Genomic DNA, 19491 nt, shown 5'->3' with positions numbered 1-19491 from the left:
ATGGAGCAATCAAAAATTATAGACACGTTGGAGACATATCAGTATTCCGTGGATCAAAATGCCAATCGAGCTTTTGCTCTGTTCTACCTTGGAGTGTTACCATCTTTATGTCAAGAATGTCATGAGAATTGCACCACCTCTTATGAATTCTTGACACAGTGATATTTCTGACCGTCATTATTCATTCCTCGGTCCCGTGTTGTTGTAACCGGAATGCCGACAAGTGAACTGTGATCTGTGAAATCAATACTCCTAGCAACTTCGTTGCTTAGTAGTTAATGGACAATACTCTCACTCTTGGCGAGCTGGTTACTGAGTCATCTTCCTAAGATTGAGCGTGCTACCTAGTCCATTTTCCTGGTGCACTCTTCGATCAATGAGTTTGGATTATGTGAAATTCCTTGCTCTTTCGATCATATCGTCTTGTCCTGAAAAGCAATATTGTTCTCGAGCTTAGTAACATATCGGTGGTTCGTGATTTTCCGGATATCTTCAAGGAAGTATCACCAAGTCGTCCCCTGACTGATACGTTGAGTTCGTGATCAAGTTGGTTTTCCAATAAACCACTCTTTCTCCAAGTATCCATGTTAGATACCCCTGAGCTAGTTGGTTAAGCCAAACAACAACTTGGAGAGTTGGAAGATAAAAGCTTGTCTGACCTAGTTCATGTTAAGGGATATCTTTTTCTGTGTGTGTTGAAGAAAGAGGATATCTTCATCAATTGGTCCTCGTGATCAGTTATTGGAGCTATTGTCTTGTCCAAACTTTGATTTGAGTGTGGGCTATCCTCAAATCAAATAAGAACCAACGATGTTCGTAATGTTGTCTTACTCGTGGTTGATCCCTCGGGCATACACCATTACATCCTTTGGTCTGACCAATGCTATCACCGTGTTCACTTAAGTATAGAATTCCATCTATATGGAAGCCTGGTTGGTTTGTTGTTGAGCCCATTGACAACAATTTCATCTTGTCCATGATTCATGTTGAACATCTAAATTAGTGTTGGAAACTTTGTAAGCAATGCTTTCATGATCCGTTCATGAAGCTTATGCTTGGATGGAAGAAGTGACTTCCTCGAATTCATGCGCATTCTATGCAAGTTGCCGACGTGAATACGAGAAAGATTGTTTTTGCTTCCTCTGGAATCATCCCAAGTTAGTCACACATATGTGCGAAGTACTCTATGGTTTGATAGGTTGGCCACCTCCACTCCATATGTGTTTCCTAGCACACCAAGCCACTGATTGAATTGTTCGAGGAGAAGAAGTTCCTTCTTAAGAGCAAGACTTATGCAAGGACTTCAATATCCTCGATGATGGTTCACCACCAGAACTCGGTAGTGTTCTACCGTAAGACTTCTACGTGGTCATGCTTGTCTTGGATAGCGTGTTCACATGCGTGTAGCAGAACCAGCTCATGTTTTGGAAATTACTACCGTAGTCCATTTTCCCGAGAATCTCGCAACGTCGTCTCCTCGGGTTGTGTTGCAAACTTTCTTTTCCAGACATGATGTCTGAAGTATCCTGCTACCAACCAGATCTGGATCTCAGGCAGATATGATGGTTGCAACATTCAAACAATTGCATTATGTTCCTAGCTTGCACCGTCTTTGTGCCATTTCACTATGGGCTGCCTTCTTAGCAATTCTTATTCAGGATCATCTTCAAAAGTGGACCTACCATGGGTCCCATCCATTTCCGATGATAAGCAAAAAATCATCCATTACGTTGTCTTCAACAAGGTAGCCCACATCATCCATTCTAGTCTGGTTATGCCATCCCTTCGTACTCCGCCAAACAATTGTTGTGATTTGCCTTAGGCTGGTATAAAGAGTTTCAATGATCTCTGAATCAAAAGTAATTATTTTTGCCACTAAAGGGAATATTTCTGCGAGTCACCTTCCTTCAAATGTCTCAATATGGTATCATCGCAACTCAACTCCTGGATACGTTGACAACCGTTCACCACCCTCTTAAGTGTGGAATTGTTGTCTACGTAGTGAACCTTCATCATCTGTTACACTCCATTCCTCTGGATGTATGTTTCATGTCTCGGCCCGAGAGATGTTTCAATGTCTCATTCCATGAGTTGAGCATCAGTTGCTCGATTTTGCGAAAGATCGATTCTTCCAGGTTTTTTTCCTTTCTTCTCATTGTCATGTTAGTTGGAGTTCTCAGAGCAAGACATCGAGACAAAGATGGTGATCGAATCAACATTCTTATGAGATGCAACCTGGATCGTGAAGATTGTTTTATTTTGCGTTCCCCCTTCATCTTACCCTATGCTTGAATCTCAGGACAAGATTCTTGTTTAGTGGGGGTGAGTTTTCACATCCCTAGCTTCTGGAAATGCACTAGGCTAGCTTCATGTGTGCATCATGTTTAAATTCTAATTAATATGAAATGGGGATGACAGAAAACCCCCAGCACCCCCTTAATCCAACTAGGGTTTACTAAAATCTTCTTCAATGAACCTGAAATGCCCTTCTAAAATGTTCATCATCTTTGCCTTGGTCTGAAACCTCTGAAAAAAATGGTGCACATATTTTTAGGACATCATGGGGTCACTGAATTAAATCATACTCTATTTGCATTTGGTTCATGAACCCGCAAGTTGGTCACCAAAACATACATCAAGTGGCACACAGTATCCCATTGTCACCACAGATATCCACGGCAAGACATACATCAAGTGTTCTCAAGTCTTTAAAGACTCAATCCAATAAGATTACTTCAAAGGGGAAACTCGATTCATTACAAGAGAGAAGAGGGGGGAAGAAACATCATAGGATCCAAATATAATAGCAAGGCTCGCGATACATCAAGATCATATCATCTCAAGAACACGAGAGAGAGATCAAACACATAGCTACTGGTACATACCCTCAGCCCCGAGGGAGAACTACTCCCTCCTCGTCATGCAGAGCAACGGGAAGATGAAGATGGCCACCGGAGAAGGATTGCCCCCTTCGGCAGGGTGCCGGAACGGGTCTAGAATTGTTTTCGATGGCTACGGAGGCTTCTGGCGGCGGAACTCCCGATCTATGTTGCGTTCTGGAAGTTTTAGGGTACGACGATATATATAGGCAGAAGAAGCATGTTAGGGGAGCCACGGGGGCCCCATGAGGCAGGGGGCGCGCCCTAGGGGGTGGGCGCGCCCCCCACCCTCATGGGCAGCTCCCGTGTCTTCTGACGTGGGGTCCAAGTCCATGAGGTGTGTTTCCTTCCAAAATAACTTCTCTAGTTGATTTCGTTCCGTTTCAACTCCGTCTGATATTCCTTTTCTTCAAAACACTGAAATAGGCATAAAACGACAAATCTGGGCTGGGCCTCCGGTTAGTAGGTTAGTCCCAAAAGAAATATAAAAGTGGATAATAAAGCCCTATATTGCCTTAAACAGTAGATAATATAGCATGGAGCAATCAAAAATTATAGATACGTTGGAGATGTATGAGTATTCCGTGGATCAAAATGCCAATCGAGCTTTTGCTCTGTTCTACCTTGGAGTGTTACCATCTTTATGTCAAGAATGTCATGAGAATTGCACCACCTCTTATGAATTCTTGACGCAGTGATACTTCTCACCGTCATTATTTATTCCTCGGTCCCGTGTTGTTGTAACCGGAATGCCGACAAGTGAACTGTGATGTGTGAAATCAATACTCCTAGCAACTTCATTGCTTAGTAGTTAATGGACAATACTCTCACTCTTGGCGTGCTGGTTACTGAGTCATCTTCCTAAGATTGATCGTGCTACCTAGTCCATTTTCCTGGTGCACTCTTCGATCAACGAGTTTGGATTATGTGAAATTCCTTGCTCTTTTGATCATATTGTCTTGTCCTGAAAAGCAATATTGTTCTCGAGCTTAGTAACATATCGGTGGTTCGTGATTTTCCGGATATCTTCAAGGAAGTATCACCAAGTCGTCCCCTGACCGATATGTTGAGTTCGTGATCAAGTTGGTTTTCCAATAAACCACTCTTTCTCCAAGTATCCATGTTAGATACCCCTGAGCTAGTTGGTTAAGCCAAACAACAACTTGGAGAGTTGGAAGATAAAAGCTTGTCTGGCCTAGTTCATGTTAAGGGATATCTTTTTCTATGTGTTGAAGAAAGAGGATATCTTCATCAATTGGTCCTCGTGATCAGTTATTGGAGCTATTGTCTTGTCCACTTTGATTTGAGTGTGGGATATCCTCAAATCAAATAAGAACCAATGATGTTCGTAATGTTGTCTTACTCGTGGTTGATCCCTCGGGCATACACCATTACATCCTTTGGTCTGACCAATGCTATCACCATGTTCACTTAAGTATAGAATTCCATCTATATGGAATCCTGGATGGTTTGTTGTTGAGCCCATTGACAACAATTTAATCTTGTCCATGATTCATGTTGAACATCTAAATTAGTGTTGGAAAGTTTGTAAGCAATGCTTTCGTGTTCCGTTCATGAAGCTTATGCTTGGATGGAAGAAGTGACTTCCTTGAATTCATGCGCATTATATGCAAGTTGCCGACGTGAATACAAGAAAGATTGTTTTTGCTTCCTCTGGAATCATCCCAAGTTAGTCACGCATATGTGCGAAGCACTCTATGGTTTGATAGGTTGGCCGCCTCCACACCATATGTGTTTCCTAGCACACCAAGCCACTGATTGAATTGTTCTAGGATAAGAAGTTCCTTCTTAAGAGCAAGACTTTTGCAAGGACTTCAATATCCTCAATGATGGTTCCCCACCAGAACTCGGTAGTGTTCTATCGTAAGACTTCTACGTGCTCATGCTTGTCTTGGCAGCGTGTTCACATGCGTGTAGCAGAACCAGCTCATGTTTTGGAGATTTCTACTGTAGTCCATTTTCCCTAGAATCTCGCAACGTTGTCTTGTCGGGTTGTGTTGCAAACTTTCTTTTCCAGACATGATGTCTGAAGTATCCTGCTACTAACCATATCTGGATCTCAGGCAGATATGATGGTTGCAACATTCAAACAATTGCATTATGTTCCTAGCTTGCACCGTCTTTGTGCCATTTCACTATGGGCAGCCTTCTTAGCAATTCTTGTTCAGGATCATCTACAAAAGTGGACCTACCATGGGTCCCATCCATTTCCGATGATAAGCAAAAATCATCCATTACGTTGTCTTCAACAAGGTAGTCCACATCATCCATTCTAGTACGGTTATGCCATCCCTTCATACTCCGCCAAACGATTGTTGTGATTTGCCTTAGGCTAGTATAAAGAGTTTCAATGATCTCTGAATCAAAAGTAATTATTTTTGCCACTAAAGGGAATATTTCTGCGAGTCACCTTCCTTAAGATGTCTCGATATGGTATCATGGCAACTTAACTCCTCGATACGCTGACAACCGTTCACCACCCTCTTAAGTGTGGAATTGTTGTCTACGCAGTGAACCTTCATCATCTGTCACACTCCATTCCTCCGGATGTATGTTTCATGTCTCAGATCGAGAGATGTTTCAATGTCTCATTCCATGAGTTTAGCATCAGTTGCTCGATTTTGCGAAAGATCGATTCTTCCAGGGTTTTTTCCTTTCTTCTCATTGTCATGTTAGTTGGAGTTCTCAGAGCAAGACATTGAGACAAAGATGGTGATCGAATCAACATTCTTATGAGATGCAACCTGGATCGTGAAGATTGTGTTATTTTGTGTTCCCCCTTCATCTTACCCTACGCTTGAATCTCGGGACAAGATTCTTGTTTACTGGGGGTGAGTTTTCACATCCCTAGCTTCTGGCAATGCACTAGGCTAGCTTCATGTGTGCATCATGTTTAAATTCAAATGAATATGAAATGGGGATGACAGAAAACCCCCAGCACCCCCTTAATCCAACTAGGGTTTACTAAAATCTTCTTCAATGAACCTGAAATGCCCTTCTAAAATGTTCATCATCTTTGCCTTGGTCTGAAACCTCTGACAAAAATGGTGCACATATTTTTAGGACATCGTAGGGTCATTGAATTAAATTATACTCTATTTGCATTTGGGCATTTAAATGCTATATAATATTTTAAATGTCCAAATATTCATAAACTTAAATGTTTACTGTTGGATATATTCCAAACAGTGGTCTTGAGCAAGTTTCATGATTTTTGAGTGTGCCTAAGTATTTTAACAAAGCCCTAAAAGCTGCAGAAGAATTAGAAAACAGAAATAAAAAGAAAAGGACAGAAAACCTACCTAACTTACCTATAGCCCATCTGGCACACAACTGGCCTAGCACTGTGCGGCCCAATAGCCACAGTGCCAGTCATCACCTACCTCCCGCCAGGAGGACAACGCGCGTGTGGGCGCCGCACGCGCCCCGCCACCTCCTGCTTCCCGCCGCTGCCCCGATGCGTCTGGACGATGCCACGCATCACCCCTGACCCCCTTGCCCACTTCCCCGTCATCATCCCCTTTTCTCTCTTGCTCGACACCTCGTGCCCGAGCGAGCTCACCGACGCTGATCGCCGTACCTGTGGCCACCGGCCACCCCTCGCCCTGCCGCTGCACCTAGAAGCACTGAAGCATCTTCCTCGTCCTCTCCACCGAGCTACATGACGTTGGAGGCCCTGCTTCATCGCCACCATCGTCGTCTTCGGCCTCGGCCGCCGTGGATCGCCGCTATCGAATTCGTGGCAACAAAAGCCTCTCCGAGCCCATTGAGCTACTATGTGAGTCTGCCGTGAGCCCCTCTTCCTCTCCCCTCTTCTCTTAAGTTCGCGCTCGTCCCCTAGCTCCATTTCCCACCATGGCCGAGAGCTTCTCGCCGTCGGCCATGGCGTAGCCGTGGCCATGATACATTCCATCGTATCTACTTTTCCAAACACTTTTGCCCTTGTTTTGGACTCTAACTTGCATGATTTGAATGGAACTAACCCGGACTGACGTTGTTTTCAGCAGAATTGCCATGGTTATTTATGTGCAGAAACAAAAGTTCTCGGAATGGACTGAAACTCCACGGAGCGTATTTTTGGAAATAATAAAAAATACTGGCAAAAGATCAAGGCCAGGGGGCCCACACCCTAGCCACGAGGGTGGGGGCACGCCCGACTACCTTGTGGGCCCCCTGGAGCTCCTCCGACCTCAACTCCAACTCTATATATTCGTGTTCGGGGAGAAAAAATAAGGAGAAGGATTCATCATGTTTTACGATACAGAGCCGCCGCCAAGCCCTAAACTCTCTTGGGAGGGCTGATCTCGAGTCCGTTCGGGGCTCCGGAGAGGGGAATCCGTCGCCATCGTCATCATCAACCATCCTCCATCACCAATTTCATGATGCTCACCGTCGTGCGTGAGTAATTCCATCGTAGGCTTGCTGGACAGTGATGGGTTGGATGAGATTTATCATGTAATCGAGTTAGTTTTGCTAGGGTTTGATCCCTAGTATCCACTATGTTCTGAGATTGATGTTGCTATGACTTTGCTATGCTTAATGCTTGTCACTAGGGCCCGAGTGCCATGATTTCAGATCTGAACATATTATGTTTTCATGAATATATGTGAGTTCTTGATCCTATCTTGCAAGTCTATAGTCACCTACTATGTGTTATGATCCGGCAACCCCGATGTGACAATAATCGGGACCACTTCCGGTGATGACCGTAGTTTGAGGAGTTCATGTATTCACTATGTGTTAATGCTTTGGTCCGGTACTCTATTAAAAGGAGGCCTTAATATCCCTTAGTTTCCGCTAGGACCCTGCTGTCACGGGAGGGTAGGACAAAAGATGTCATGCGAGTTCTTTTCCATAAGCATGTATGACTATATTCGGAATACATGCCTACATTACATTGATGAATTGGAGCTAGTTCTGTGTCACCCTAGGTTATGACTGTTACATGATGAACCACATCCGGCATAATTCTCTATCACCGATCTATTGCCTACGAGCTTTCCATATATTGTTCTTCTCTTATTTACTTTTCCATTGCTATTGTTACAATCACTACAAAATACCAAAACATTACTTTTGCTACCGTTACCTTTTGCTACCGTTACCACTACTATCATATTACTTTGCTACTAGATACCTTGTTGTAGATATTAAGTTTCCAGATGTGGTTGAATTGACAACTCAGCTGCTAATACTTGAGAATATTCTTTGGCTCCCCTTGTGTCGAATCAGTAAATTTGGGTTGAATACTCTACCCTCGAAAACTGTTGCGACCCCCTATACTTGTGGGTTATCAGCCACAGCCGCGCAAGCTCAAAATGGAGTGCCTCACCATGCTCAGGAAGCCCCTAGGAGCCTAACGCACACACTCACTCACCCTCCCGTCCACCGTAGCACCAATCCCGACCTTGCCCGAACTCCGGCCACCGCCGCGAGCTTCGTTCCGGCGAGCTCGGGCCGTATCAGGTCATCTCGATCGCACAGAAAGACGTGAGGCACTCCCAGCTTCACATAGCATGCCTTCGCCGTTGTTTTGGTCGCCGGAGCGCGAAACCCGCGCTGCTCCGCCGCCTCTGGCCTCGCCAGCGACTCAACGACGGCGGGTTTGACCCCACTGACCTGGGTTTGACCCCTGTTTGAGCTCTCCTGGGTCGCCGACAAGTGGACCCAGGCCCCTGCTAATTTAGGTTAAGCGCTAACTAAACTTAATTAGCCCTGTTAATACTGACATGTGGGCCCAGGGCCTTAACTAGTCTAGTTTAGTATTAGTTTAGAGCTAATTAACTTAGGTTAATTAGTTAGACGCTGACATGTGGGTCCCAGCCGTCAGGTTTGACCTGGGCTGGTGCCGCTGACCTGTTGACGTCAGCATGATGTCATGCTAACGCAGTAATGATTTTCTGGTTTTAAAATAATCCAGGAAAATCCAAAAAATGTTTAGAACTTCTAAAATTCATAGAAATTCAACCGTAACTCCAAATGAAATAATTTATATATGAAAAATTATCAGAAAAATCCAGTCTATCCATCTATATTAATTTCATGCATGTTGGAACAACTTAATGTTGCTGAATTGGACAAAAAAATAAATGTCATTTAAATAACCACATGTGGAATTTGAATTTGAACCTTTGGTTCAAACCAACTTCATTTAATCTGATTGCTAGTTGCATTAGCTCAATTCACAGCATATTGCCATGTCACATTCATGCACCATGTTGTTGCATCGCATTGATTGTGTTCTTCCTTGTTTGCCGATAATTGCCCCCTCTCAGTAGACGATGTTCCAACGATGAGTTCGATGACACCGATGAAGAGCTATACTATCTTCAGAAGTGCCAGGCAAGAAGAACCCCCTTGTTCATTCTGATACAATCCCACTCTCACGCTCCTGCTCTTTTTTACTGCATTAGGACAACAACGATTCAACTCTTACATGCTGCGGTAGTTGAACCCCTTTTCCTCTGCATGACCTGTCATTGCCGCAATAAATAGATGAAACCCACTAGCATGAGTAGGAGTTGTTTGAGCCCTGATGTTCCTACTCATTCATGCTTGTTTGTCATGCCTGCTGCTGCTTAGAGGTGAGTCAGGTCTGATTCATCGGGGATGAATTGGAATGGTGATGAACATGTCCTACTATGTGTGAGCTAAGTGTGTGAACACGATTTGGTAAAGGTAACGGTGAGAGGCCATGTAGGAGTACATGGTGGGTTGTCTCATTGAAACCGTCCTCAGGAACTGAGTTTTGTGTTTGTGATCCATGAACAGCTACAACCACACATTGGACTCTGGGCACTCCAACCTCTCTTGACTTATTAATCAACCTGATCTCTGTCGACGAGTTGCAACTAGTTTATGGTGTTTGTAGGATATGTGTTGGGGGCCGTGCATAGCACTGACCCAAGGGGTGGGCTATGATGTGGTAGAGACACGAGGCACGGTGTACCGGGATGCCCGTTTGGTGCCTCGGGAACCCTACTCTCATCATTTGGGGCCGTGAGCGAAACCCCGGCCGAATCTCCTTGCGGATGGAACCCGAATAGGCGATAAACCTGGACGAGAGACTTGTGTGGTTAGCCAGGTCGTGGCCGACTCCCTCACCAGGCTTCCTCTTGAAGGTTGCCGAGATACACGACGTGTAGATGGTGTAAGTGGCGAGAGCATGTGTGAAGAAGTACACCCCTGCAGGGTTAACATCATCTATTCAAATAGCCGTGTCCGCGGTAAAGGACTTCTGGGTTGCCTCCACAGTTCATAGACAAGTGAAAGTGGATACTCTAAAATGCGCAAGATAAGCATGAGTGCTATGGATGGCTTTCTTGTAGGGATACGGGAGCGGATCCACAATGGTGTATTGATTGGTGAATATGTGGACTCGTGTGCGCCACCTCAAAAGAGTTAGTTGCAGTCGTAGTTTGGGATAGCCACCGAGTCAAAGCTGGCTTGCTGCAGTTAAACTCCACCACCCCCTTGTTGATACTGATGCATATGTAGATAGTTTTGATGTAAGTCTTGCTGGGTACATTTGTACTCACGTTTGCTTAATTTATGTTTTTGCAGAGAGACTTCAGTCTTGCTAGTAGTTCCGCGTGGACTTCGACGTTTAGCCTATTACCTCAACTACGATCTTGTGCCCTCGGCAAGGTATTGTAGATATTCAGGCTTCTCAGCCTTTTCATTTGTGGTTGTCTGTACTCAGACAAGTTAAGCTTTCGCTTGTGCTTGTTGCTTGTATGCTCTGTATGTTGGGTCACTAGACCCATGTTTGTAATACTTGGTTCCTCGGAGCCTAATGAATAAATACTTTGAGTCGTAGAGTTTTGTTGTGATGCCATGTTGTGTTTACACATATCGAGCATATTGTGTGTATGATGGAAATGCTTGGTATGTGTGGGATCCGACAACATAGTTGTCTATCCTTGGTAGCCTCTCTTATGGGGAAATGTAGTCTGGTGCTTCCATCGAGCCATGGTAGTCTACTACAGGCCGGTTTACCGGAGTCCTGCTAGCCCAATTACTACTGCTCCGGAACACCTAGACTGGCCGACATGTGTCCCACTTTGTTCGTGTGTCTGTCCCTTCGGGGAAATGTCACGCGGTGACTTCTGGAGTCCTACTAGCCTGCTACATCTCGGGTTCCCAGAGTCCTGTTAGACCAGCTGCTACAGCCCAGATTCACTCGCTGATGACCGACATGTTCGTTGCTGGGTCATGTATGCATGTCCCTGTAAGTTAGTGCCACTTTGGGTTTATGACTAGTCATGTCAACCCGGGTTCTCTGTCATATGGATGCTAGCGACACTATCATATACGTGAGCCAAAAGGCGCAAACGGTCCCGGGCCAGGTAAGGTGGCACCCGTGGGAATACCGTGCGTGAGGCCGTAAACTGATATGATTTGTTACATGCTAGATCGGTGTGACTTAGGATTGGGGTCCTGACTGGCTCGGTGACGTCCCATGAACTCTCGATCCAGCTGAGTGTCGAGGGAGAACTTCGTCAGCACGACGGCGTGATGACGGTGATGATGAAGCTACCGGCGCAGGGCTTCGCCTAAGCACTACGACGATATGACCGAGGTGGATTATGGTGGAGGGGGCACCGCACACGGCTAAGGGGTCAATGATCAACTTGTGTGTTGTAGGGTGCCCCTGCCCCCGTATATAAAGGAGCAAGGGGGAGGCCGGCCGGCCCTTGTGGTGCGCCTGGAGAGGAGGAGTCCTGCTCCTAGTAGGAGGAGGACTCCCCTTTCCTAGTCATACTAGGAGGGGGAAAGGAAGGAGGAGAAGGGAGAAGGAAAGGGGGCGCCGCCCCCTTCCCTAGTCCAATTCAGACTAGAGGGGGAGGGGGTGCATGTCCTACCTTGGCCGGCCCTCTCTCTTTCCACTAAGGCCCATGTGCCCCATTAGTACCCCGGCGGTGTTCCGGTAAAACTCCGGCACTCCGGTTTTCTCCGAAATCACCCGAAACACTTCCTGTGTCTGAATATAGCCATCCAATATATCAATCTTTATGTCTCTACCATTTCGAGACTCCTCGTCATGTCCGTGATCATATCCGGGACTCCGAACTACCTTAGGTACATCAAAACACATAAACTCATAATACCGACCGTCACCGAACGTTAAGCGTGCGAACCCTACGGGTTACAGAACTATGTAGACATGACCGAGACACGTCTCCAGTCAATAACCAATAGCGGAACCGGGATGTCCATATTGGCTCCTAGATATTCTACGAAGATCTTTATCGGTCAAACCGCATAACGACATACATTGTTCCCTTTGTCATCGGTATGTTACTTGCCCAAGATTCGATCGTCGGTATCTCAATATTTAGTTCAATCTCATTACCGGCAAGTCTCTTTACTCATTCCGTAATGCATCATCCCGCAACTAACCCATTAGCCACAGTGCTTGCAAGGCTTATTGTGATGTGCCTTACCGAATGGGCCCAGAGATACCTCTCCGATACTCTGAGTGACAAATCCCAATCTCGATCTATGCCAACTCAACAAACACCATCAGAGACACCTGTAGAGCATCTTTATAGTTACCCAGTTACGTTGTGACGTTTGATAGCAGACAAGGTGTTCCTACTGTATTCGGGAGTTGCATGATCTCATAGTCATAGGAACATGTATAAGTCATGAAGAAAGCAATAGCAACAAACTAAACGATCATAGTGCAAAGCTAGCGGATGGGTCTAGTCCATCACATCATTCTCTAATGATGTGATCCCGTTCATCAAATGACAACACATGTCCATGGCTAGGAAACTTAACCATCTTTGATTAACGAGCTAGTCAAGTAGAGGCATACTAGGGACACTCTATTTGTCTATGTATTCACACATGTACTAAGTTTATGATTAATACAATTCTAGCATGAATAATAAACATTTATCATGATATAATTACATATAAATAACAACTTTATTATTGCCTCTAGGGCATATTTCCTTCAATTCACCCATAGGTCTAGAATCACGCCATGCAACCGTTCGATCTCAGATCCAAGGGCTCTCGAAAGCCCGTATCATGGGAGAATGGAAAGCTTCGTATCACCTGTAAATTTCCCGATGCTTGACATGACATCGAAAGCCATTTAATTGGGCGTCGAGTAGACATGACATCTAATTGGGCCCCCATAGTAGTGTGCATCAATCCATTTATCCACCAGGCAAGCCACTACCCTGCCATTTGCATACCCCACTCAGCATTTTTACAATAAAAAAACCGCTGGCAGTTCGCTCCTACTCGTCCCCGGACGTCCTTTAACATTACACCAGTTCGCTCCTAGTCGTCCCGTCCTTTCACATTACGGCAGTTCCACTAATCCTAACCCTCCTCCCAAATCCATGGCGTCCCAAATTTCCATGATCAGCGGTGAGTACAAGGTTAGAACCATCACTGGTGATGAGTTCGACGTCATCTACACCCGTTCTTCCACGACGGTGAAAGGATGCCTTGCTCGCTTCAAATGCATGTTCAAAAACTCAAATGATGAGTGGGTCGCTGGGCTAGATATTGAGTACACCATAACCCTGTATAAAGAGAAGAATCTAAAGGAGGAACAGAAGATGAAGCCCGCCATGATCCAGGTTTGCATGCATGACTTATCCTTGGTCTAACACATATGCCATGCCAACGTTGAGTGCGAGGAATTTAAGAACTTCCTCAAGGGCAGCCTAGTCAAATTCGTTATTGTAGACTTTACAACCGACATAAGAGTCCTGGGTCGGATAGTCCTCGTTGTAGGCAACCCCTTTGACCTCCAGAAGAAAGGGTCGGTGCCCTCCCGTGATCAGCCTTCAATGCTCACCCTGGCAGGAGCCATGGTTCATCCTTCGTATGGTAAACTGCAGAAACCTCCGCCCAAGTTTCATCGTGCATGGCAGTGGAATGTACTAGATATAGACCACATCCACTACACTGCAATGGATGGCTACCATTGTTTCAATATCTACAAGGGCTGGATGAAGAGCAAGAGCCAAGTGTGCAGTTCAAGCAATGAAGTATCAGCCAAGAGGAATAGGGACAAGGACGAAGTCGAGGACGTGGATGAGGAGTCCGAGTAAGGTGGCAGTGTTGTTGCTCATGGTGGTTATAATGCAGTGTCTACCGGATTAGTTGCTTAGTTTAATTTCAGGTGTGCTTAGTTTTATTTGAGGGGTGTGTTGTGCTGAGCCCCTAGCAGAACTATGTTATGTTTCTTCTCGTTACTTTAACTCTTCAGTACGTACATACTAGTATTTCTTACAGTTCATCTTTTAGTTGGTATAGTACTGCCACTTGTTTGTTCACATTATATACGTATAGTATATATAGCCAACATCATATAGCCAGCAGTTTAGTTGTCAAAGAATTTCAGGGTGCTTAGTTTTGTCAAAGAATTTCAGGGTGCTTAGTTTTATTTGAGGGGTGTGTTGTGCTGGACACCATTATTGTGACTCAAATCTCTTTTGCCATGTTATAATGACATAAATACTGATGGACCAACATGCCAGCTCTCCCTCTATCTCACTATAGTAAAATAAAGTGTGGGGCCTACTTGATCCCAACAACGTTCTTATTTTCCTGTAAAATTATTCGCTTGGTTGCTCCTGACAAGCGAGGCCACACTTATCATTGTGAGAATCGGATTGTTTTTGTCATATAACATGGTCAACGGGTTTGACGTGAAAATAACAATGTCTAATGGCATTTTTGAGAAAACATCTAACTTAACGATGGCATTTTGAGATATCTAATTGTATTTTGAGTAGGCATCTCACGGATCGATGGCATTTTTGAGTAGTTGTAACTTCTAATGGAAAAACTGAGTAGTGATACACAACTAGTGGCATAAATAATAAGAACCCAAGAATTAAATAGCTTTGCTAATTTCTTTAATGGAATTTAGCACCCCATTTAAGCGCGTACTAGCTTTTTTAATAGTACTATATGCATAATTTGGCGATGGTCGCTCTCTATATGTACCACATTTTTTCTTTAATTTCATCTTGTTAGTTTTGCTCCATGGCGCAATCCATCGACACTACTACTATACAAAAGTATACATTTTTTAAAAGGCTAGAGGGCGGGGCAGTCTAGCTTGGTCGATTTCAAGAGAGGCGAGGGCCTTTGTGATTTGACGGCTCATTACTGTTGGAAGGCGGGGCCTTGTGATTTGGCTGCTCGTATAAATGTGCCGACGACCTAAGAAGGAGCAAAGAACCGTGCGGTATACTCAAGCTTTCCACTAGAGTACGACGGAGGAGCACGAAACATGACAGGCCAGTGCCATATGGCGATAAAAATGATCTAATTTGCTAGTCATCTCATTGTTAGCATTGTTCTATTCATGCCTCGGAGAGAACGTGACACACGCGGTGAAACACCCGAAGCAAAAGAAGAAACACAGGAGTAAAAGAAGAAGGAAGATTATCACCCCCAAAAAAGAAGGAAGATGCACACACAAGTCTGGGACACTTCTCTCTACTACATGAAGGGTTGCTGGCCGCAGAGTCGTAACTGCCTCTTCATCACCTCCATGACCTCCATCTCCTTGCGCGTCTCCTCCGCCATCTTCTTCATTCTGTCCATGACGTGGGATTTCTCGACGTGAACCTTCATCATCTGTTCCATGGCCGCATTATGTACCTTGACAGCAGTCGGGTGCTTGATGCGGAGCTTCGCCAATTCCTCCTTCTGTTCCATGACGAGGGCCTGCAACATCTTCATCGAGGAACTACTATTCTCATGTAGCTTCTTCCAGCCGGTGTTCTCCTCCTTTAGCAGGTCGAACTCGTGGCAGAGCTTCGCCTTGTCCTCCTGAAGTTGCAGGATTTCGCCGGTCGCCTTCTTCTCCAAGGCAATGCTCTTCTTTAGCAGCATCACCAAGCCAGCGGTCAACTCCCCCTGCTCATTGAGCTCAGCGGGCATGTCGTCAAGGCTCTCCTTTAGCAGCTCCACCAAGTCATGGATGAACTCCTTCTACTTATTGAGGTGCTTATTGAGCTGATCGGGCATGTTGACATGTTCACCTCCGCAGCTAGGGTGCTCCTGGGAGCCATCACCTGCCCGTGAGAGATCTTTCGAGGTCTCTACAAGGCGGCAAGCCCTCTCTTTTTTTCTGCAGCCTTGGTTGTCGCTCCCTTGTTATGAGTAGTTCTTGACCTAGAGCTCCGCACACCAGCCATGGCAAGGACGGATGAAGAAGAAGGACTTATGAGGAGGAAGGTAGAGTAATTTTCGGTTAGGTACTTCCCCTTTTTATAACCTAAGTACTAGCACTAGTACTAAAACCTGCATAGTGGGAACACGTTCAGGTTTGGTACGTACTAGTAGGTGTGAGCAGGCTTGCACTTAATTGTAGCACTGGTACTTTGGAATGTGATGGGAATAAGGTAAAGATTAATTGATGGTTTTGGTTTCGAGGCCCGAAAAGGCTCCCAATGAGTTTACTAAAACATAAATTTCAAGTACACCCTCCATCTCAGTTTACAAGGCTTGCACGTGTATCTAGGTCATCAATGTAACTTATATAAAATAAATTGTTTAACATAAAAAATATATCATTTAAAATAGAATATTTGAAGTTTGTAATGATATACTTTTCGTAATGTATGCCTCTTATTAAGTTGGTCAAATGAATGACCTAGGTACACACACAAGACTTGTAAACTAAGATAGAGGGAGTACTACACTGCTCAAATGGGGTCTCACAAGTCAGTGATGTAACTGGTCAAACATGTCAGACTAAGCCAATGAGTGTCCCTTCAGTGAGACGCGGGTCCGACCGACTATCTGTTGGTGCGACCGACCATAAAGTATTACGCGATGGAGACTTCTGGTTGTGGCTTCGGTTGATTGTTACGACCAAGCATTCTAAAACTAGTGATAAATCAATTACCATCTTTTTCCAAATGACCAAGTATTTTCACAGGAATACAATACATATAAATGGAGTGATTGTTAAGGTTGCAAACCGACATGGCGTTGCAAGTTCACTGCAGCAGCAACTGACTGGGTCACTACATCGCTTGCAGGGAAGGAGGGCAGCTCACCTCGCCTATGATGCATGCCCAGCGGCGCCGCCGCAACTATTACCGGGATTTGGCTTCTCCTACCGCCCATTTGAACAGTTGCACCAGCTGCTCATGCCATTGCGCAGGCATGCACGTTCTTTCCTCCGCAAATGACTCCGTGAATATGATCTCTGCCATTAGCCCTAGCTCGAAATCAACGCGACGTTGCTCGATGCTGACATCCCTCAACATCTCTCCCCTGAGATCGACTTGCACATCTGCCTTGTGATGCGCTAGGCGCAGCTCCTTGGAACTTCTCTCCAATTCATGTGACGCTTCCTCAATCCGATTTGCCCTTGTTGCCCACCACCTGAAACGCAACCCTGGCATGTCCTCCGGCGCCACCGATCTGTGATTCCAAAGCAATGGATCCCCTCTAAAACACATGTGGGTTTCGCTCAAAGGCTGCAGTGCTGCGGGCTGCACCAAGAGGGCAGCCCGCGGGATCCTGGAATCTAAGGGAGTATCCATGGCGGGATCCGGTGGGCGAGGCGGGGAGGCGAGCCTAGGAGCTGAGAGAGCCCTACGAGGCTAAGATAAAGATAGTACTACTCCACTCTGTCCATATTTAAATACAAAGGCCACCAACAGTAGCCCTGGCAAAAATTGATCATGTTGCCTGCGTCCTGGTTTATTGACCCCCTTTCTTTGTGCCACTTTTTATGACATGCATAAATATTATGTTACTTAAAATATGGTCAAAATTGGCACAAAATATGAAGGAGACCAATAAAAGTAGCAACCCATGATTTAACTACTCACATGCACACAGTGGAGTAGTAATGTCTTTCTTCCTCCTCACATCCACTCAATTTGCATGCGCTGTATTAATTGACCATCAATGAAGTGAAGGACTTTACATGCGTCAAATTATCACATGGGGTGGATCTTCATACAAAAATGCGTTCCCCCGTGTACCCGCGTGTGCATGCAAGGTAATGAGTGTGTGCGTGGTGTGCGTGCACATCTTCGCTTCGTGCATGTACCGCCAGTGCGCCTCAAAGAGGACGAGTACATTCTTCTGTCAGCAGCACGTCACTATGATCAATCCACACAAGGAGGTCGTGACAATGCCTCCACATGTGCCATGTGGCTTCATGAACTGTAAGAGCGACATGGTGTAGCGTGCCATTGGAATTCTAATTTATGTGTTTTGCACATACTCGAAGTACTAGTAAGGTACACGTGCATTGCGCGCATCAGATTTGGCAACCAAATTATGAATAAATACCACACTATAGCATGTAAGCTTTGAGTCATATATGCCTGATGTAGACGTTCGTCTAATTCTTACAGTTCATCCCATTCAAAATCAATTAGTTTTTATAAAAAAGCTAGGGCCTCTTTGATTCGTAGGATTTCCAAAACACGGGAATAGGAAAAACATGGGATTTGAGTGGAATGTCGTCTTGAATCCTACATGATTGTACGAGTGTTTGATTGTGCATAGAAAAACATAGGATTCTTTCAAAGGGGTTTGAGTGGATGGGATGTTTCCTATGAAATCTAGTGCAAATGAATCCTATGGAAAAATTCCTATGGTTTACAATCCTACGAATCAAAGAACCAAGATAGGAAAAATTCCTAAGGATTAGAATCCTTCAAAATTCCTTTGAGAATCCTTTGAATCAAAGAGGCCCTTAATCTATTTTATGATTAATGGAATTGTGCGTTGTAAAGTATAAAGTAAAAAAAATAATGGCAATTCAACTAGAAAAAAAGTTTGGGCAGTTATGATATCGAAGATTCTAGAACAAAGGAGAAGCACTTGTGTTTTAAGGTTTGTGCATTATGCTCAAGTTCAAGCATGGAGTCTGCTAGATTGTACATGTGGCAAAATCCGGTGGGGGCTTGAATATGGTGTGAGGGGCCAAGTGGAGGGAGACTATGAAGGAGTGCACAAGTGCGAGATCGATATTTAAAGAGAGGGGGCGAGAACGTGCGCTGTTGCGCGCAGTGGCTAAGCCATGAAAAATAAATGAGCTATGGGGCCAAGCATTGCTAATCCTTTACGAGGAGGGCCAATTCATCAACTAAAATCATTTTACCAGCAATTGTCTAATGATCACATTCATATTAGCCTCGATATATAGTGATGTTAGGGGGGCAGGGCCCTTGCTGCCCCTGTCTTCGCCACTGTGCGCGCGTCTGAGAGATGAAGCAGAAGGCATGGATGATGAGAGGGGGACATTGGATATATAATTAATGTAGGTGTATTAGCTATCTAATACTATATAGAGAGGTATAGATTGATCGATGTGGACATGGGAAAGAGGGTGAGACCTCACTAGATATATAGATTGGTCGGTTTGTGTGGAAAACTGGGAAAGACCTAGCTATATATACACACACAGAGAGGAGCATCGATCGTTGCGCATGCACGTGAGAGATAAAGAATGCCCAATATAATGGAGAGGGGGAGGTGTGTGTTTGTGTGCATGCATGGGAGACCGACCTGAAGAAAAAGATTGCATGTGTGCGATGGATAATGCAGACTGGTAGTGTGTGTGCATGCATGC

This window comes from Triticum dicoccoides, chromosome 2A (genome assembly GCF_002162155.2).
Source record: "Triticum dicoccoides isolate Atlit2015 ecotype Zavitan chromosome 2A, WEW_v2.0, whole genome shotgun sequence".
In the NCBI taxonomy this organism is placed as follows: domain Eukaryota; kingdom Viridiplantae; phylum Streptophyta; class Magnoliopsida; order Poales; family Poaceae; genus Triticum; species Triticum dicoccoides.
The sequence above is the reverse complement of the archived record's forward strand: the minus strand, read 5'-3'. Positions refer to the sequence as shown.